At 39.6% G+C, this 22,872-nt stretch overlaps 1 long non-coding RNA gene and 1 pseudogene across 1 annotated transcript in view; one reads left to right on the top strand and one right to left on the bottom strand.

Annotated features, from left to right (window-relative positions):
* LOC132647262 (uncharacterized) overlaps positions 1 to 22,872 on the bottom strand; it is a 2,298,480-nt gene that overhangs the window by 2,064,140 nt on the left and 211,468 nt on the right. The gene's annotated exons all lie outside the window — the stretch shown is intronic.
* Positions 1,362 to 6,209, top strand: LOC110543385 (PRELI domain-containing protein 1, mitochondrial-like; annotated as a pseudogene).

The following is a 22,872-nucleotide window of genomic DNA, read 5'->3' as shown; positions in this document are numbered from 1 at the left end:
ACGATCATCTTGAGTGAGGTATCCCAGAAGCAGAAAGACAAACATGGTATATACTCACTTATAAGTGGTTATTAGACATGTAATATAGGATAAACATACTAAAATATATACTCCCAAAGAAGCTAAACAACAAGGAAGACCCTAGGGAAGATACTCAATTCTTATTCAGAAAGGCAAATGTGACAGACATCAGAAGCAGGAGAAAACAGGGAACAGGACAGGAGCCTACCACAGAGGGCCTCTGAAAGACTCTACAGAGGCTGAGGCTGAGACTCATAGCCAAACTATGGGCAAAAGGCATGAAACTTTATGAAAGAAGGAGGATTTAGAAAAACCTGGAGGAGCCATGAGCTCCAAAAGTCTACAAACAGAGCTAAAATAAAATTTGGGTCTGAGGGCCCTACAGAAACTGATAGCCCTACCAAGGACCATGCATGGAGAGGAGCAAAAACCCCTGCTCAGATATAGCTCATAGATGTAGCCCACATGCTGTCCCTAGTAAGGGGAGCAGGGGCTATCTCTGCACTCAGTGGCTGGCTCTCTGGGGACACAGCCTTGTCAGGTCACAGAGGAAGACAATGCAGATAGTCCTAATGAGACCTGAGGGCTAAGGTAAGATAGAATGGGAGGAGGACCTCACCTATCAGTGGACTACTGGAGGGGCATAGGGGGAGAAGAGGGAGAGAGGGTGTGATTGGGAGGAGATGAGGGATAGGCCACAGCCAGGACACAAAGTGGATAAAGTGTAATAAATAATAATAATAATTTTTAAAAATGGCATTGATACTGGGTGTTCTTCAGAGTATACTGTGGACATGTGCTTACATTAAGTTGCCCAGTAAAACAGTATATACTGAGCTCTGAAATAAAGCATTGTTTTTTTTCTTAATTTGTTTGTGTTCTAAATGATTATAATCCAAGCTATAAAATAATCTTAGATATTATTAACCATACAAAACTAATTTTATATATGTTTGCAATGCATAGAAAGTTTGCTGTTCAGTCTTCTAAATATTTATTTAAATGTCATTAAAGGTATGTTCTGTTTGTTCCTTGAGGACATCACTGGCAACTATTTGAAGAACTACACAAATGTAATGTATACGTTATTATTATATATTATTTATGAATTATATGCCTCAAGTGTAATGTATAAATGTTTATATTAAAATAGTACATACTTAAAATTTGATTTCTTTTCAATTTTGCTTATGGTAGTGTAAAAGTAGCTATATTTGCCAGGGTTCTCTAAAGGAATAGAACTAATTAAAGAGTAAGAGTGAGAGAGAGAGAGAGAGAGAGAGAGAGAGAGAGAGAGAGAGATTTAAGAGGCTTATATCTGTGTTCCAGCTAGTCCAAAAATGGCCTTGTACCAACAGTAAGTCCAAGAATCTAGTATTTGTTCAGTCCATGGGACTGGATGTCTGATCTGGTCTTCAGTATACGGTGGATTCCAAAAGAAGTTGGCTCAAATTCCAGTGAAGGAATGACTTTGCCGTTGTGAATGAGGGTAAGCAGCCAAAAACAGATGTTTACTTCCTTCACATCTTTTGTATCGGCTGCCCCAGAGGTGTTCTGTGTTTAGAGTAGGTCTTTCCATTTCAAATGATTTACTTAAGGAAATACCTCAGAAGTGTACCTAGCCAGTATATTCCATATGTAGTCAAGTTGACGGCCAACAATAACTATCACAGTGTGTATGCTTTATAATGAAATCAGTTCCCATCCCTATAGTTCCACTTATACTGGAAAAGAACCTCCAAGCATTCCATAATCACAATGCATTCAGCAAAGCACTCAACGTTTACAGAGTTTATTTTTTCATTGGTTGAAAGACTTCTGCTGCTGGCACTTTTAACGTGCTATTTTGAGAAACATTACTTCGTGTATCTCTCTAGTACAGAATCCAAAAAGTGGGCATGTCAGGATAAATGATGGGTCTTCTTGAACATTTGACAATAAATGAAACTTTCCTCTGAACTTCTCACAATCTTGAAACATAAGTGAATTTCAGCTTCCCATTCAAAGTGTCAATTTTTTATCAATATCCTTTCCCCAAGTTTCTCAAATAAGAGATGTCCATTTATTTTAAGAAAAAAAAATGGTACTCAAAAAACAGAAATGAAAGTAATATTTTTTTCTAGTTTTTCCACAGTCTCAAATAAACATACAAAGTACGTAAAAATATTATTTCTGCTTTTCCGGTACATCTTCAATACATAAACTCAAGAATTCGTTCAAATCAGATTGTCATGCCCATTCCCTGCTTTTCAGGGGTGTTAACCAAAGCCACAAATCTTGCCATTAGTGACTCTGAGTACCTTGCTATACTTGATACTTCTTCATTGTACTAATATTTGTTAATACTCAAGAAAAAGGAAATTATTGTCAAAAATTATGGACAATAATTTTATTATAATGTGAGTATGTACTTTAGGTAGTACCACAGATTTACAGAAAAGAAATGAAGATCTAGAAATAGGTCTTATTTAATGACAGATTATAAAATAAAGTCTATGTCTTTTGACACCCAAGGTTCTGGTATTTCTTACCAAACATTCTGATATGATGAATATTTAAAATAATTTAACTTTGGAGATTTGAAGGAAAAACTCAAAGAAGAGAGAACAAGTGAAGAGTAAATGAATGGATATTAATACACTAGCATTTTCCAGATGGGAAATCCATGCAACAAGCCAAGAAAAATTATTGATTTTAAAAGGGTCATTTGTGCCTTAAGAATTACGCTTCCAGAAATGATATAACCTCATCCATGAGAATCTAGAATTTACCCTTTCATGACATTTCAAGAATCTTTAGGATAAGGTTGGCTACGCTCCTAAACCTGGTCCCCCAACTACTGCACACAGACTCTGCTACAAAGCACTCTCTGTTCCTCTAGCATTCCTTTTGTTTCTAATTTAAATTCATTTTTATTTATTCACTTTACATACTGATCATAGCCCCGCCCTCATCTCCCCCAAATCCACCCTCCATCCTTCTTCTTTCCATCCCCCTCTCCTAGTCCTCAGAAAGGGGGTGGGGGGCTCCTCCCCTATCAATTCCAGCCTGTCAAGTCTCATCAAGACTGCCTGCATCCTTTTCCTCTGTGGCCTTGTAAGGCAGCTCAGCCAGGGGAGAGTGCTGGGTTGCAAAAATTTATAACCAATTACTGCTTCAATCAGTGTAAACTTTCTGCCTTGCAAATAAATAAACATGTATATCTTAACAAATCTTGTAAATGAGCATGGAACTTCAGATATGAATATGCTTACTCAGAATGTGTTAAACTATTAATGTAAATATGGTATACATTATCCGTAAGTACTTACCCCGTACTGGACTGTCAATAAATTAATAACAGAAAGAGGTACAAATAAAACTCACTGAGACTAACTGTCAAAAAAATTATGCTTCCATTTAAAAAGAAAAAGAATGCCAAGCTTGGAGGGGCACACCTTTAATTCCAGAGGAGGCAGCATCTAGCAGATCTCTATTGACTTGGAGGCCAGACTGGTCCACAAAGCAAGCCCAGGACAGTCAAGGATACATAGGAAAACCCTGTCTCAAAAAATACAGAAACAAACAAACAAATAAAGAAAAGAAAAGAAAAGAAAAAAACAAAAAGAGCACATATACATTTCAATACTAATTAATAAACACACAATTTTCTATGTTTTAGTTTGTAAGATCAGGCATATACTCTTATAAAATAGGAATAATGGGGACAGTAAGATTAGATAGCTCAGAGAAGCCTAATGATCTGATTTTCATTCCTAGAACCCACATGGGATAAAGATAACTGACTTCTAAAAGTGGTACCTTGACCTCCATATTCATGTGTATGCACACAAATAAATATGTAAAGAAGTAAAGAAATGAATATTTAAGAGATTAAAAAATTGTTTTTATTTATTACATTTTATTCACTTTGTATCCCAGCTGTAGTGGGATACAACCCCTCCCAAACCTTCCCTTTCTCCCTCTTCTCCTCCCACACTCCTGCTCCTCCACTAGTCCACTAATAGGGGAGGTCCTCCCCTTCCATCTGACCCTAGCCTATCAGGTCTCATCAGGACTGGCTGTATTGTCTTCCTCTGTGGCCTGGGAAGGCTGCCACCTCCTCAGGGAGACGTGATCAAAGAGCCAGCTGCTGAGTTCATGTCAGAGACAGTCCCTGTTCCTCTTACTAGGAAACTCACTTGTACACTGAGCTGCCATGGGGTACTTTTGTACAGGAGTTCTAGGTTATCTCCATGGATGGTACTTGGTTGGAGTATCAGTCTCAGAAAAGACCCATGTGCTCAGAGTTTTTGGTTCTGTTGCTCTCCTTGTAGAGCTCTTGGCCCCTCCAGGTCTTTCTATCTTCACCCTTCTTTCATAAGATTCCCTGCACTCTGCCCAAAGTTTGGCTATGAGTCTCAGCATCTGCCTTGATACCCTGCTGGGTAGAGTCTTTCAGAGGCCCTCTGTGATAGGCTTCTGTCCCATTTGCTGTTTTCTTCTTCTGATGTCTACCCCATTTGCCTTCCTGAATGAGGATTAAGCATACACACTAAACCTTTTAGAAGAAAAAGTGAGGATGAGCCTTGAACTCACTGACACAGGAAACATCTTCCTGAAGAGAATGTCAACAGCACAGGCTCTAAGATCAATAAATAGGACCTCTGTAAGGAAAAGGATAATGTCATCAGAACAAAACAACAGCCTATAGACTAGGAAAGGATCTTTACCAACCCTATATCTGACAGAGGGCTAATATCCAGAATATATAAAGAACTCGAGAAGTTAAACAGCAACAAACCAAGTAATGCAATTAAAAATTGGTTACAGAGATAAACAGAGAATTCTCAACAGAGGAATATCAAGTGGCAGAGAAACACTTAAAGAAATGCTCAGCATCCTTAGTCATCAGGGAAATGCAAATCAAAACGACCCTGAGATTTCACCTTAAAACCATCAGAATAGCTAAGATCAAAAACTCAAGTGACAACACATGGTAACACATGGTAGAGAAGTTGTGAAGAAAGGGGAACCCTCCTCCATTGATGGGGGGAATGTAAACTTGTACAACCACTTTGGAAATCAATCTGGTGCTTTCTCAGACAATTAGGAATAGCGCTTCCTCAAGATCCAGCTATACCACTCCTTGGCATATATCCAAAATATGTTCATGTTATACAATAAGGACATTTGTTCAACCATGTTCGTAGCAGCTTTATTTGTAATAGAATCTGGAAACAATTCAGATGTCCTTCAACTGAGGAATGGATTCAGAAATTGTGATACATTTACACAATGGAATTACTATTCAAGGAAATCATGAAATTTGCAGGCAAATGGTGGGAACTAGAAAAGATCATCCTGAGTGAGGTATCCCAGAAGCAGAAAAAATATGTTTTCAACTTAAAATCTCTTTGCTGAGTCCTAGAGCTGCTCATGGCAGGGGTAGGAACTTGGGCGGGCACAGTGGTGATTGAGCTGTGAGCCTGGTGGCCCTGTGCTGAGCCACGTTTCCACCATCCTAATCCCTGACCCCTGTCTCTCACCCTGAGGCTGCACGGGTGCACCCACCCATGTCCCTACGATGGCGAATTGTTTCCTGGGCCGGGGTGCTCAAAAGTCCCTGCCTTCTGGCAACGGTACCGGAATCCCTACAGCAAACATGTCTTAAGGGAAGTTATAGTGCACCACGAGTTGACCCCTGACCAGAAGCTTCTGTCCCAGAGACTTCTTACCAAGAACAACAGGATGCCACCTTGGCCAAAGCGACCGTTTCCATCTCCATTGCTCACTCACTGTGCACCCTGGAGGACTCTTTTGTAGACCCACAGAATCAGACCATGACCACCTTCACCTGGAACCTCAACCACACCCAGCTGATGGTGGTAGAGGAACGATGTGTTTACTCTGTGAACTCTGATCGTAGCGGCTGGGACAAAATCCATCAGGAAGCCTGGGTCGCATCTAGGTCATTTGATGTTTCAAGAATTGTCAAGGAATTTGACCTTGCCTAGTTCAAAAGCAATGTGTCCAAGGCCGTGAAGGGCTTTGAGGACATTTTGGCCAACCTCCATGGTGAGGTCCCTTCCCAAACACTTGTTGAGACAGAAAAAGGGGCCAAAAGAGAAAGAAAAGCAGCAGCTACAGAAAAGGCCAAGGACATGGCCAACAAGTCCTTCATCAAACAGCAGCAACAGCTCTTATAGTTTGCATCCTCTCCCTTCTTCCCAGTGTACTTGATTATTACAAACAGACCTGCAGCCCTCTCGGCAGTCTGAGTGGTGGGTCAGCATGTGCAGGACACCAGGCTCAGTGTCCACTGGGCAGAGAGCTGTAGTGACTTGTAGGAGGTCAAAGCAGGAGATGTGGTAATACATGATAGACTATATCCTCCACCAGGGCAGGGCTCCTTGTTTTGTTCTCTGGTGTGTCCCAAGTACTCTGAACAATGTTTGGCACATAACTGGCACTCAATAACCATGAGTTGATTGCCCCTGCCCCCAAAAAAATCTCTGCAGGATTTAATGGATATCCCATACATCCCTGCCAGATGTAATGTTTATACACTTCCTAAGTCTCAGTTCAGGGAAGTCATTGAATGTGACAGGACTGAGAGAATTGTATTGACAGACTGTTCCTAAACTAAATTACTCAGCCGCACCAGCCCTAATCAATTAAGTGCCTCACCATGACACATGTTCTGAATGTGATCCTCTACAAGGAAGGTTGTGCTCCTTTTGCTTCTCAATTAGCAGTTTCTGTCCTTTCCATGTATTGTCCTGAGCCATAACCAATATGCCTAAAATTGCTCATAATAACTATGCCTTATACTTACATAGTAACTGCCATTTTTAAGAGACTTTTATATTTATAAGCTCATTTCAGGCCCAAATTCAGTTACTTCAAAAGGACAATAAACCTGGGAAACCATACTTATAAGGCATGTCATACAGACCTGAGTTTTAGTCACAAGTTTGTTTGTTTGTTTGTTTAAGTTGCTGCATAACGCATGAACTTCGAAGCCTAAGTGATTTCTCTCAAGGCTCCCAGAACAGAAATGGTCAGAATAGGGAGGCCTTAGACAGGCCCTAGATTTCAGACCTACTACTATAAGCAAGGATTTAACTTTTGAAAGCTGTGTCATTAGAGGCATAATTTAGAAATTATGTTTTAACTGTATCAGGACCTACTATAGCTTCTCTAGCCCCTTTGACCATTTGGCATGCATCTACAAATTCTTATGATGCAAGAGAAAGCACAGGGAAAAGATACACCCCAGTAGTTCTGTTTCTAACTTATACCAGTGAGAAGCTTCATTAGGCTTGAATCTACTAGTATAAGGTTATTTTTTTAATTTTTATTAATTACACTTTATTCACTTTGTATCCCCCCAAAACTCCCTTCTGTCCTCCCCTCCAAATCCAACCTTCCTCCCCCTTCTCTATGCATTCCCTTCCCCAAGTCCACTGATAAGGGAGGTCTTCCTCTTCTTCCTTCTGATCCTAGTCTATCAGATCTCATCAGGAGTGGCTGCATTGTCTTCCTCTGTCACCTTGTTTTTTATTGCTGAGTAATATTCCATTGTGTAGATATACCACAATTTCTGTATCCATTCTTCAGTTGAGGGGCATGTGGGTTTTTTCCCAGCTTCTGGCTATTACAAATAAAGCTGTTACAAGCATGGTTGAGCAAATGTCCTCATTGTATACTTGAGTCTCTTTTGTATATATGCCTAGGAGTGGTATAGCTGGATCCTGAGGAAGCACCAGATTGATTTCCAGAGTATTTGTACAAGTTTACATTCCCACCAGCAGTGGAGGAGGGGTCTCCTTTCTCTACAACCTCTCCAGCATGTGTTGTCACTTGAGTTTTTGATCTTGGCCATTCTGATGGTTGTAAGGTGAAATCTCAGAGTCGTTTTGATTTGCATTTCTCTGATGACTAATGACGTTGAGCATTTCTTTAAGTGTTTCTCCGCCATTCTATATTCCTCTATCGAGAATTCTCTGTTTAGCTCTGTTCCCCCATTTTTTAATTGGATTACTTTAAAGTAAAGTGGGTCTTATTTTCTGAGGACCAGGGAGATGAGTTTGTTGTCTGGGTAGGTATACAAGATTTGTTGCTTTTCAACTTCTTTTGTTCTTTATATATATTGGCTATTAGCCCTCTGTCATATGGAGAGTTGGTAAAGATTCTTTCCCAATCTGTAGGCATTTGTTTTGTTTTGATGACAGTGTCCTTTGCTTTACAGAAGCTTTTCAGTTTCATGAGGTCCCATTTATTTACTGTTGCTCTTAGAGCCTGTGCTGTTGGTGTTCTGTTCAGGAAGTTGTCTCCTGTACCAATGAGATCAAGGCTTTTCCTCACTTTTACTTCTAACTGATTTAATGTGTCTGGTTTTATGTTGAGGTCTTTGATCCACTTGGACTTTAGTTTTGTCCAGGTGATAATCATAGATCTATTTGCATTTTTCTACATGTAAACATCCAGATAGACCAGCACCATTTGTTGAAGATGCTATTTTTTTTCCATTGTATGATTTTGGCTTCTTACAAATGTGGCCAGCACTGTTATCATAGTATGATGAAGCTCATTTATATCTTAGCCTGTCAGAAGCAGTCAGCTACATGGACCCACTAGTGCTCACTGACAGACCCAGAAGCAACACAGATTTCTTTAGAGACTGCCTTCCCAGTTAGTCCTCAAACACAAGTGTGGTGACCTTCCTAGAGTCTGTAGTCCCATGCTACCCAATAATAACTGGAGGAGCTGCCTTGGAGACTCTGGCCACTTCCATCTTCCAGATGCCTATGGCTCTGGTCAGCACATTGGCAGAACCCCCAGCTGAGCTCAGCCAGAGTATAAAGAGAATAGTCTGTTACTGGCTTAAAATTGCCAGATTTTGAGGTTTGTACACACACATATGCGTATACATACCCACATACATAAACATCATCTATGTGTGTGTGTGTGTGTGTGTGTGTGTGTGTGTGTACAGAGAGAGAGGTGAGGAAGAAGTGACACAATACTTCCTTATTGGGTAAATGCAAAAACAAATAAAAGCAAAATAAAATTTAATACCCATATGCCCCTTTGAAATTCCAAGAACTAAGGGTGGTGTGTCCTAATATCCTTAGCCCAGATCCCCTACATATGTATAATGTACAATGAACCTCCATTCTGAAGACTATTCCCTGTAAAGAGTAGCTTTTCTCCACTAAAAATGAAAAACGTCTGAGCTTATAACTTATGCAAACTATTTATTAATTATGAAATCTGATTAAGCTAGTTAACATGATTGAGCTCACATGTCAATTTTCTTCTTACAAAATGCATATATCACAGACCAAATTTAAAAGAGTATACTTTTGAGAATTCAAATGATTTAGTTTATTCAATCGTGTTAAATGTTACTATTATTAACAGATAGAGGGTGGTTTGTCTTGTTAGTTCCAAGAAATACCCTTTGTCTTTTATACAAGCAGTAAGGATGATAAACATACATATTTGGCTCATTTAGTTCAAATGGCAAGCTTTACATTTTGAAGCAATATATTTAGCTACAAACGATAAATACTCTCAGGAAATCCACATTGTATGAACTAGAACCTAAATGAATTTAAAGACACTCACAAAGTCATTCATATGTACTCCCTCTATGATAACATAGGATGTCCCCTTGGGATAGAGTAGTTGATGAAAGTAAAGTGGGTCTTATTTTCTGAGGACCAGGGAGATGAGTTTGTTGTCTGGGTAGGCAGGTGCCTATGCAGTCAGTTCTGTGAGTACTCTTCAACTCAGGCAAACCTTTGGTGAGAGTTCTGGTTTATTAGTTGTGGTTACCATAGAGCACTGACAAACATCCAACCTTTTGCTTTTCTCCCCAAATAAATATAGATTCCAGTTTTGATCTAGTACTCTTTGGATGAGGAAAACAAAACAAAACAAAAGTTTAATAGAATCATGAAAGGCACATGAATGTAGCTACCTAGTTTGTGACTGCTATGTCTATTTGTTTCTTGAAACATTAGTAAAATTGGCAGACGCCTCTACCCAGCTACCTTTCAGCTTCTAGTCCTAGTGATGGGGATGAAATAGTCTCTTCAGGCAATACAAAATCATGGCAAAGAACTTTCCTGTGAAACCATCCTACCTGGTTTCACATCAAAGCCTGCCAATTACCTCCTGTAACACAAGGATATTCGTGCTCTCAACATGATGTGACCAGAAAATTTTTTCAGACTAGTCTCGATTTTTCATCTTTATCATTAGGAAGTGATGATACTATCTGGTGCTTCACAGGATTAACAGCAGGATAAATATAAAAAATATGTAAAAATATTTAATCAATACAGAGGCAGCATGGGCCCATAATTGAAGTGATTATAGACTTCTGCTGTGCGGGAGTCCTCATTCCTTCAAAGGTTCCTCCTGCCTTCCCACTGTCTGTAAAATCAAGTCCAGAATTGTATCCTTGTGTTCCTCTACAGGAGTGCTTCTCAATCTTTACTGTACATAGAGATCTCCAAGGGGGCTCTTATTAAAATGCAGATTCTGATGAAGCAAACTCAGTAGGCCCTGCATTTGTGCATGCCCAATAAGTACCCAGGTGGGGCCAATGCTCTTTGCACATAGAATCTATGTGAGTGTAAGGCTGCAGTTCTAGTAAACTCAAAGCACATAACCAGTTACAAGATTAGGACCTCACTTTAGTAGTGGAGTCTAAAACACCCTGTGGAGAAGCAGCAAAGAGTGAGTAATTCTGACCATTCCAAGAATAGACCAGCTCTCAAGAAGGTGTTGTTGATAAGGAAAGACAAATGTTACACAAAAGAAAAATCTACGAGTGTTGCGCTGTGACTTTGATGTCAAGGGCAGAGTTGGAGTCAGAACCGCAGAGCAGCAGGAGGGCATCTGACAGAGAACAGAATTGATAAAGTTGCTGGTCAGGGAAGAAGCTCTTACTGGCTGCTGTGCCGAGAGCTCCTCTGCAGAGATGCAGAGACACAATCACTGGCGTGGAGTTACAGGGAGCAGGCAGTAATTCTGGCAAATTCCTGCACTTTTTAAATTGAATTGGGGATGAAAATTGTTTCAAAGGATTTAAAATGAGTAAAATTCAATTTATTTCATTATTTCTTTTTATTGGGGAAGATGTTTACCTTACAGACTCATAAGGATGAAATTAGTTAATACGTTAAAGATATATAAGGTGATTAAAGATATATAAGAAAAAAAAAATAGAACCGTGATTAGTATTCCAGTGTTGGCATTAGCTATCACGAGAAATGTCTTCTTGAAAGAAATTCTGTTAAGTATACAAATATAAATGTATGTTCTCTGTGATACTTTTATGTTTAAAACAACACTCATAAAATAACACAGAAACAGTAAATTATGCTTTCTAAAACCACATAATTTGTATGGGGTACGGAGTTCATCTTGATTCACCCAAATACAAAAATATATATCCTTTTACTATTGCTAATGAATTATTTAAACCAAGTAATTCATTTAAAACTATAGTTTCTTCATTGTGAAATGATAATATTTTCAGATTTTTTTATTTTTCTATTCATGTATATGTGTGTGCATGCATGCTAGTGTGCTTGTCATGGCTGTGCAGATCCTCGCGAAAGCTGAAAGAGGGTGTCATATCCACTGGGTCTAGAGTTACAGGGACAAGGGTCTTTCCTAAAACTGATACTCCAAGGACCACTCATGGATATGGCCTGGAACCCCTGCACAGAGGTAGCCTACGGCAGTTCAGTGTCCAAGTGGCCTCCATAGTAATGGGGACAGGGACTGTCTCTGACATGAACTGATTGGCCTGCTCTTTGATCACCTCTCCCTGAGGGGGGGAGCAGTCTTACCAGGTGACAGAGGAGGACAATGCAGCCAGGCCTGATGAGACATGATAGACTAGGATCAGAGGGAAGGGGAGGAGGACCTCCCCTATCAGTGGTCTGGGAGAGTGACACAGGTGGGGAAGAGGGAGGGTGGGATTTCGAGAGGAGGAGGGAGGGAGGTACAGGGAGATACAAAATGAATAAACTGTAATTAATAAAAATAAAAATAATTAAAAAAAGAACTCCTATGTGGGTTCTGGGAGCCACAGGAAGAACAGCAAGTGTTCTTAAATTCTCTGCCATCTCTCCAAATCAAAAATGAAATTTAGATGTTGTGTGATCAATTATGAGATCCAAGCATGAATGTACATTAATATGTATGTATGATTGGTTTAAAAGTATGATTGGTTTAACATAACCATACTTCCATTCAACAACTATTCTTTCACAACTGTGATTGTTTCTTTCACAACTGTGATTGTTTACATTACATTAACATCAAGCTAAAAAAGCAAACCAATGCCGACATCTACCTCTTTCAAACATTTAATACATGTTGACACATTCTTGTGTACCCATGTTTCATTAACAGTAGCTACCGTTGATACTGTGGTGGTTCAACTTTCTGTCACCTGGACACAAGCTAGGGTCCCTTGTGAAAGGGGAACCTCAATTGGAAAAGAGCCTGGAAGCAAGTCTGTAGGACATTTTAAAAAAACTCGTTATTGATATTGGATGGCTGAGCCCACGGTAGTCAGAATGACCTTTGGGCAGAAGGTATTCGGTTTCTTTAAAAACTAAGCCAAGGAAGACAGGGAAATCAAGCCACTACACAATGTTGCTTTGTGGGCTCTGCTTCAGTCCCTGTCCAGATTCTTGCTCTGCTTGAGTTCCCATCTTGGTTTCCCTAAGTGATAGAATATGGTTGGTTGAGTCATGTACCCAAATAAGCCATGGTTTTTATTACAGCAACAGAAAATAAACTAGACTAGTGGTTCTACCCATGTGAACCTGCCTTGGTTTCCTTGGGATGACACCAGAGATTCCCTGCTGTGATCTTCTTGGTGCTCCCTTGACAGGAAAAGCTTGGTCCCTTGTCTATTCATCTGAGTAAATCTTTAAAAACAACATATGATTATTTATTGTTATGATTATTGTTGCTTTCCCTGCATGTATGACTATGCACAAGTGCATTTCAGGTGCACTCTTTGGCCTTAAGTGGGCATAGGAATCCCTGAGATTGGAGCTACAGAGAGTGACAAGCTGCTGCTGTCATTTCATTCCCAACCCAAACCTCATGTCTTCAGATTCTTTCTAATTAGTCATTTGTGCATCTTACCATCCCATATATACATATCCAATGACTGTATTTTAAGCACTACTAAAACTGGAATAGGCAACACCATTTGAAATCTTATCTCTACGTTTATTTCTTTGCTGATTAATTATCTCATACTGTGGAGAATGTGTTTGCTGTAAAAGTGGACATGACTTCCAGAGTGGAGGAGGGTTCCCCTTTCTCCAAAACCTCTCCAGCATGTGTTGTCACTTGAGTTTTTGATCCTGGCCATTCTGATGGGTGTAAAGTGAAATCTCAGGGTTGTTTTGATTTGCATTTCCCTAATGGTTAATGAGGTTGAGCATTTCTTTAAGTGCTTCTCTACCATCTGATATTCCTCTATTGAGAATTCTTTGTTTAGCTCTGTTCCCCATTTTTTAAGTGGATTACTTGGTTTGCTGCTTTTCGGCTTCTTTAGTTCTTTATATGTACCTGATATGAGGGATATGAGTCCTCTGTCAGATAAAGGGTTGGTGAAGATTCTTTCCCAATCTGTAGGCAGTCACTTTGTTTTGATGATGGTGTCCTCTGTCAGATAAAGGGTTGGTGAAGATTCTTTCCCAATCTGTAGGCAGTCACTTTGTTTTGATGATGGCTTCCTCAAGATCCAGCCATACCACTCCTAGGCATATATCCAAAAGAGGCTCAAGTACACAAAAAGGACATTTGACCCTGAGATTTCACCTTACAACCACCAGAATGGCCAAGATCAAAAATTCAAGTGACAAAACATGCTGGAGAGGTTGTAGAGAAAGGAAAAGCCTCCTTTACTGCTGGTGGGAATGTAAACTTGTACAAATACTCTGGAAATCAATCTGGCACCTCCTCAGGATCCAGCTATACCACTCCTAGGCATATATCCAAAAGAGATTCAAGTAAACAATAAGGACATTTGCTCAACCATGTTTGTAACAGCTTTATTTGTAATAGCCAGAAGCTGAAAAAAACCCAGATGCCCCTCAACTGAAGAATGGATATAGAAATTGTGGTACATCTATACAATCGAATATTACTCAGCAATGAAAAATAAGGAAATCATGAAATTTGCAGGTAAATGGTGGGACCTGGAAATGATCATCCTGAGTGAGTTGTCCCAGAAGCAAAAAGACACACACAGTATATACTCACTCATATAGACATACAACATAGGACAAACCCACTAAAATCTGTGCATCTAAAGAAACTAAGCAAGAAAGACCCTAATTAAAACGCTCAATTCCCATCCTGAAAGGCAAAGAGGATGGACATCAGAAGAAGAAGAAAACAGGAAACAACCTAGTAACCTGCTACAGAGGGCCTCTGAAAGCCAGAAGAAGAAAACAAGAAACAAACTAGGATCCTGCCACAGAGGGCCTCTGAAAGCCTCTGCCCTTCAGACTATCAAAGCAGATGCTGAGCCTGATGGCCAACTGTCGGGCAGAGTGAATGGAATTTTATGTAAGAAGTGGGAAATAGTAAGAGCTGGAGAGGACAGGAACTCCACAAGGAGAGCAACAGAACAAGAAAATTTGAACACAGGGAACTTCCCAGAGACTCATACTCCAACCAAGGACTATTCATGGAGATAACCTAGAACCCCTGCATAGGTGTAGCCCATGGCAGTTCAGTGTCCAAGTGGGTTACATAATAATGGGAAGAGGGACTGCCTCTGACATAATCTGATTGGCCTGCTCTTTGATCACCTTCCCCTGAGGGGGGAACAGCCTTACCAGGCCACAGTAGAGGACAATGCAGCCACTTTTGATGAGAACTGATAGACTAAGATCAGAAAGAAGGAGAGGAGAACCTCCCCTATCAGTGGACTTGGGGAGGAGCATGCATGCAGAAAGGGGAGGGAGGGTGGGATTTGGAGGGAAGGAGGGAGGGGCTTATGGGGGGATACAAAATGAATAAAGTGTAATTAAAAAAAAAGTGGACATGAATAGATCTCTAAAGATCTTTGGCTGCTCCTAGTTGCATCTAGAATTGACATGTAGCACTTTTCAAAAACTTTTGACAAGTAAGTAGAAATAAATGATGATCAAAGTTATCATTAAAATCAAAACATTAACTTTTTTTAGCTCCTAGATTCATTTAGAATAAGTAGAATACTATCTATTGCATACTTAAAAAGATGTTCAATACCAAACTATCAGAGGTTTAATTCACCAATACTTTTTACATTTGAAATAATATGTCTTTAACATGGACTTTTCTGTGTAAGAATCAAGCCTCACAATCTATGGCTATAAAAGTAGGTTTGGTCAAGTGGCAGTTTTGGGTTTAGAACAGAGCAGTTTTGTGGAGGGCTATCCATTCTCCTACGCCCTTCTTTTCAAGTGAGCTCGAGTTTATATGGCATTAGGCATTTTTTCCTAATAGAGCACAGCTGAAGTGATTTCCATTTACCACAACGACCTACTTTGTTTTATGCATCAGTTCTTATTGCGTAGTAGACAATACCATCATACACCAGTTAATTTAGTTAAACAGATTTCTAAATGCTGTCATCAAGTTGGTTAAATCACCACATGCACAAATCTCATAATTTCAGTTATCAAGTAGACAGAGTTCCATGCCATGGATGAAAAAAAGAGATTTATGGAAAACAAAATAAATGAAATTCTGTTATCGCTATAATCCTATTTACCATGTTTCTATAATTATTCTGTTTTATGTTTAAGAAATATTGAAGATAAAGACAGATGATGTACAACAGCATTTTTTCAGTGTTGTACTTTAAAAACAAATCAAGTGTCCAATTATTAACACTACTTTTTGTGCTCTAAAGTATTTCATTCCTTAAAAGGATTGTTCAGTTGTACAACCACTCTGGAAATCAATCTGGCGCTTTCTCAGACAACTAGGAATAGCGCTTCCTCAAGATCCAGCCATACCACTCCTGGGCATATATCCAAAAGAGGCTCAAGTACACAAAAAGGACATTTGCTCAACCATGTTTGTAGCAGCTTTATTTGTAATAGCCAGAAGCTGGAAACAACCCAGATGCCCCTCAACTGAAGAATGGATGCAGAAATTGTGGTACATCTACACAATGGAATATTACTCAGCAATGAAAAATAAGGAAATCATGAAATTTGCAGGTAAATGGTGGGATCTGGAAAGGATCATCCTGAGTGAGTTGTCCCAGAAGCAAAAAGACACACATGGTATATACTCACTCATATAGACATACAACATAGGACAAACCCACTAAAACTTGTGCATCTAAAGAAACTAAGCAAGAGAGAGGACCCTAACTAAAATGACCAATCCCCGTCCGGAAAGGCAAAGAGGATGGACATCAGAAGAAGAAGAAAACAGGAAACAACCTAGGAACCTACCACAGAGGGCCTCTGAAAGCCTCTGCCCTACAGACTATCAAAGCAGATGCTGAGCCTGATGGGCAACTGTTGGGCAGAGTGAATGGAATTTTATGTAAGAAGTGGGAAATAGTAAGAGCTGGAGAGGACAGGGTCTCCACAAGGAGAGCAACAGAACAAGAAAATTTGAAAACAGGGAACTTCCCAGAGACTCATACTCCAACCAAGGACTATTCATAGAGATAACCCAGAACCCTTGCACAGATGTAGCCCAGGGCAGTTCAGAGTCCAATTGGGTTACATAGTAATGTGAAGAGGGACTGCCTCTGACATAATCTGATTGGCCTGCTCTTTGATCACCTCCCCCTGGTGGGGAGCAGCCTTACCAGGCCATAGTAGAGGACAATGCAGCCACTTTTGATGTGAACTGATAGACTAAGATCAGAAAGGAGAGGAGAACCTCCCCTATCAGTGGACTTGGGGAGTGGCATGCATGCAGAGGGAGGAGGGAGGGTGGGATTGGGAGAGGAGGAGGGAGGGGCTTATGGGAGGGATGCAGAATGAATAAAGTGTAATTGATGAAAATTTTAAAAAAAGGGAAAAAAAGGATTGTTCAGTTATTATCAGGCTGGGACATATAACAATAAAGTTGAAAACAGAAGCTTCAAAGGTCAATGATGTAAAAACTATTTTTCAAAACTATCCATTGACTAAAAGAGAGTAGGAAAATTAAAGAATGCTTCATTTTAATGCTCACAGTAGGAAGCGTAGAGGCTAGATAACGATGCATAAGATTAAAAATTGCATATTAAATTTTAGTGTCCTTTGTTGATGTAAAAATCTGTCCCTCCTTTTTATTACCTCCTGTGTTCTTTATCTTATTTTTTCTGCTCTGTTAGTTATTGCTGAGTGCATATTCTATTTAAATTTATATAAGAGGCTACAAGTATAGGACATGAGTAAAATAAGTTCTTGTGCTTTCAGAGACTCATGTCTCACAATGCGATAGATATGATAAAAATGAAAATATTCACCAAGTGTAAAATTTGATATGGTTCTTGACAAAAGAAAAAAAAACAATGACAGGTGGTGGGAAATTTCTAGGATAAAGTATGATGAGAATCATGTGAATTACGGAGACAGACAGAAATCAGAAATGTCTATGAAATGACAATAGGATATAAAATGGAATAGAGGCACGATGGCATAGTTAGGAGTATAATGGATTTCAAGCTAGGGTTTTCTACTTTATATTGCACATAATTGACCTGAAGAATTACAGTTTTGATTGAGTTCTTGGTGTTGTCTTATCCTCAAAACTTGTCAGCTAAAAGTTTCCTTAGTCCCTTTGCTTTTCAGTTACTGAATACAAGTTTCACAGTGTTCATAGGATTCATGAGCAGTACTTAAATAACTACTGCTCCTTTTACCTAATCCTTTCACCCCACCCCTAACCATTGTAATACACTACTGTTCTAGGTACTCCCTTGATTAGTACTCTTTCCAATAGTTTCCAAATCCCTCTAGATGCTCGAGCTTCCTAGAGAGCGATCCAATGGTTCTGAAGTCACTGTTTTCTCTTGCGTGCTTTCTCTACAGACCTCTCCATATCTCATTTGTCAGCCTTTGCCTGTTCCTTTTTGTCAGAAACTCATTTCCTGCACTACATTCATCTTTAGAGCACAGCCTTTCAAGAAGCGTTTCTGAATCATTCCCTTCTCTACACAACCTGTTTATCACATGGGATTATCATTAAATATATGCATGATCATATCATCCCTGTGAATCTGCACCATCTGAAAGGATAATGGCCATGGCTGTCTTATTGACATTCCCCATATATTCAGTACACTGTTTGACTAATGGAGAGTATTAACATATGTTCATTGCTTAGATGTAGAGCGAAAAGAATAATGAATGCATGATTTGAATGACTTAGGGTGTTAAACAAATAATTAAATGTGGGGCTGCAGAGATGACTCTGCATGTATTACATGGTAATCATACTTGCCTGCTCTGTGGATAAAAGAATCAAGTTCCAATGAGTAACACCCACATAAAAAGTCAGACATAAATGTACCCATGGATCTGGGGATAAAAGACAGACAGCTCCTATAAGCTTGCTGTCCAGAGAGCGTGGGTGAAATTGTGAAATTCCTGTTCAGTGAGAGACCTTGTCCCAAGACAGTAAAGTTGAAAGAGTTAGGAGGAGACAAGTACATCTTTGTTTGACCTCAGCATAGAGGCATATGCACAGACTCCATAGATAGACAGATGATAGATAGATAGATAGATAGATAGATAGATAGATAGATAGATAGATAGATAGATAAAAGCTATACTTGGTAAAACTTGAAATAAGGAATTTAAAGTAAAATTTCAAGCAACTGATATTCTATTGAAGGTTTAAAAGTACAAGTATCATTTAGTTTTCCAGAATAAGCTAACTGAAAAAGAAACAATAACACAATTTGAAACCAAAGCATTCCAAAAGAGATGGAGACATACTGAGCTCAAGGTGAGGTATCGAGAAATGGTACACAGAGACTGTACACTAACACTCTCACTTGGCTCCTGTCAGGACACAGAAAGCTGCAGGGGGATTTTGTGCCAGAGTTAATAGGAGCATTCTGGTTATTGTATAGCCCAGGCTTTGTAGCAAAATATCAAAGCACAAAACCAGGTAAAATATTATCAACCTAATACACGGACTGGAGATTTGTGTGGCTGATACTAGTAGCAATAGTAGTCGGAAAAACTCCATTTTGCGTTGGATGAAGATGAACTGGCATTATTTACTAATGAAATGAATGTGATTTTTGTTAATATTGCAGTCAAGGAGGATATCACATTTTTAGGATAAAGTAACTTTTGAGATGGAACTCAATTTGACAATTCTATTGAAATAGAAACTTTGAATGAAAATCAGGTTATTTTGGGGATAGATTCAAAACATGATAAACCATGAAAGAACTAAGTGAGAAGTCAACAAAGCAATTGTTCCTGTTTGTTTTTGTTTTTGTTTTTGTTTTCTTTCTGAGCTTAGAGAAGAGGTGATGTTCAGAAATTCACTTATGAAATGGTTATTGGATAATACTCATACCCCTAAGGCTAGCTCAGATCAGAGAGTAAGAACAGTAAAATGAGAAAGACACTGAGGGATGAGGCTCTCTATATTCTAACATTTTGAAGATGAGAATCTAAGTGTCAGCCAACAAGTAACTGCAAAGTAGTAGACATTGTAGTAAATACGCAAAAATTTCTAGCTAAATAAAGTTATATATAAAAAGCATCTGTAAGCTGTGTTTATTCACTTTGGGTCTCAATGAGACAATGCCTGCTTTGCCAGGTGCTGTCTATTAACTTCAATCAGTGTGCATAATCTGCCTTTCCACTTTCTTACAGGGTCTCTGCAGTCTGCCAACATTTGGAGCACCAAGTCAAACTTTACTTTGTCCTTTTCTTGGGAGTATGCCTCACTAGTCAAGCTGTAGTCTGGCATACAAGAGTCTCTGGGTTCTCTGAGTTCATTGCCTCTCACAAGCACGAAGAATCCCAGGAAATGCTTTCTTTTGGAAACATGAATTCTGACACTCTAACATTTACAAGTTTTATTTTAAATAAATATCTCCCAACCTTTTTTTTTTTCTGGCTCAAAATTAGGTTATGCTATTAACTTGCATATTAGGAGTAAGGAAAAGTTAACAAGTGTAGAGATCCCTATAACTGAGAGTTTTCATGTCACTGTCTTCAAGAACCAATTAGGTCATCTTTGTTTGGAATCACTTTATTGATACCTGGTTAAGTGTATAACCTAAATTGTTATTTACAATGTGATGACTTCCAAAATCTTTATGTGATAAAGAACATAGTTAAGGAATGTGAAAATAAAGATGTTTTGGCCACTAGATAGTGTGGCTATAGACTGTGCCTCACACTGTGAGCATGAAAAAAATAAACATACCACCTGTAGTGAAACTGCAGGATACTCACAAACCTGAATCTGAGATTATCACTTTTATTCACTGACTATGCATTAAAACATCACATTAAAAAAAAACTATTAAACAGTTAATAGCAGGAGTATTTAACCAGGTGTGGAATAGGGAATTCTGGAACTGAACACGAAGGACGAGTGGTTCTTGATTCTTCCCTCTCGACATTAAGATCTAATGTAGAGGTCTCAGTCTCCCCAGGGTGCTCAGGGCTCAGATTTTTTGGCTCTGTCGGTCTCCTTTTGGAGCTCCTGTGCCCTCCAGGTCTTTCTATCTTCCCCTTCTTTCATAAAGTCCCATGCCTTCTGTCCAAAGTTTAGTTTTGAGTCTCAGCCTCTGCTTTGATACCACGATCAGTGGAATCGTTCAGAGGCCCTCTGTGGCAGGCTTCTGTCCTGTTCCCTGTCTTCTCCTGCTTCCGATGTCTATTGTGTTTGTCCTTCTGAATGAGGACTGAGCATCTTCCCTAGGGTCTTCCTTGTTTTTATCTTCTTTAGAATTATAGGTTTTAGTATGTTTATCCTATATTATATGGCTAATATCCCCAACCAAGGACAATGCATGGAGAGGACCTAAAAGCCAGGCTCAGATGTAGCCCATAGACTCGGTCTCCAAGTAGGTTCCCTAGTAAGGAGAACGGGGGCTGTCTCTGGCATGAACTCAGTGGCAGGCTCTTTGATCACCTCTCCCTGGAGGGTGCAAGTCTTGCCAGGCCACAGAAGAAAACAATGCAGGCAGATGAGACCTGATAGGCTAGGGTCAGATAGAAGGGGAGGAGGGCCTCCCCTATCAGTGGGCTAGGGGAGGCACATAGGAGAAGAGGAACAGAGGGTGGGATTGGGAGGGGATAAGAGATGGGGGCCACAGTTGGGATACAAATTGAAACAAATGATAATAATAAAAAATGTTTAAAATACTAAAAAGAATAGATCTAACATAGAGGCTGAGCTTCCTTGATGCTCAGTGGTGGCAGTTTTCCTCTAGTATTTCTCTAGTTGTATCTCTATCAATGGTTCTCACATATTTTCACCTCTAAATATTTTACAAATGAAATTACGGAAATCTCAAAAGCTTTGTTTGTATGAGTAATGCCCATAAATATTTACCTATAATAATGTCATCAATAATAAGAAAACAAGTTCTTTTAAACTCCTTAAAACAATGACAATTTAATTCATTAAGTACTTAAATAGAAAGTACAAGTATAAAAATTAACTGCAGTTGGGGGTAGGATAGAAGACCCAGAGGAGATAAGAAAACCCAAGAACCCACCATTGAGTTCATGTCAGAAATAGTCCCTGTTCCCCTTACTAGGGAACCCACTTGGTTACTGAGCTACCAAGGCTACATCTGAGCAGAGGTTCCAAGTTAACTCCCCACCCTCCAAGGGAGAAACAGCCTTGCTAGGTCACAGAGGACTTTGCAGCCATTCCTGAAGATACCTGGTAAAACGGGGTCAGATGAAAGGGGAGGAGGTCCTCCCCAATCAGTGGACTTGGAAAGGGACAGGGAGGAGATGAGGGAGGGAGGGTGTGATTGGGAGGGAATGAGGGAGCGGGATACAGCTGGGATCCAGAGTTAATAAAATGTAACTAATAATAAAAATAAATTAACAAAAAAAAAGAACTCCCAAGAAGACCAACAGCGTAAAATAACCTGAGCCCAGAGGGGCATACAAGAGCCTACCAAAGACCATGCATGGGCTAGACCTAGGCCATTACACACATGTATCAGACGAGCAGCTTATTCTTCATATGAGGCCCTAGCAAGGGGAGCAGAGGCTGTCTCTGACATGGACTCTGCTGCCTGCATTCTTATCACAACCCACTGGCTGGGCTTCCTTGCCTGGCTTCAGTGGAAAAGTTTGTACTCAGTCCTGATGCAACTTGATGTACTGGCTTGTATTGCCAGGTTGGGGGGCTCGCCTTTTTTGGGGGGTAGAGGAGGGGGGATGGGGGAAGTGTGAGGGAGGGTGGGACCTGGAGGAAAGGAGGGAGAGGGCTACCACCAGGATGTAAAGTGAATATATATATTAAAAATAATAATAAATAATAATTACATTTAAAAATAAGTTTAATATTTTGTGCGTTGAAGGCTTACCTTTTCACAAATATATTTTAATATCCGCATGCATGTGAAGGGATACAGTCCCTTATCTACTTCTGCATGTGTTCTACAGGTCACACAGTCTTCAAAAATTACCTCTGTACTCTTAAGATAGAATGAGAGGGAAAAAGGGAAAGGTTAAATCATTCCTGCATTGTGACTAGTTTTGAAGAGCACAATGCCTTGAAATGTTCATGGGCAGCCTCAATAAGTCTCCAAAAAATCTTGGACACTACAGTTTAGCCAGGAAAAGCTATTTATTAGTTTTTCTCTGACCA

This window comes from Meriones unguiculatus, chromosome 14, assembly GCF_030254825.1.
Source record: "Meriones unguiculatus strain TT.TT164.6M chromosome 14, Bangor_MerUng_6.1, whole genome shotgun sequence".
Classification (NCBI taxonomy): Eukaryota; Metazoa; Chordata; class Mammalia; order Rodentia; family Muridae; genus Meriones; species Meriones unguiculatus.
Note: the sequence above shows the minus strand (reverse complement) of the source record. Positions and strands in the feature narration are given on the sequence as shown.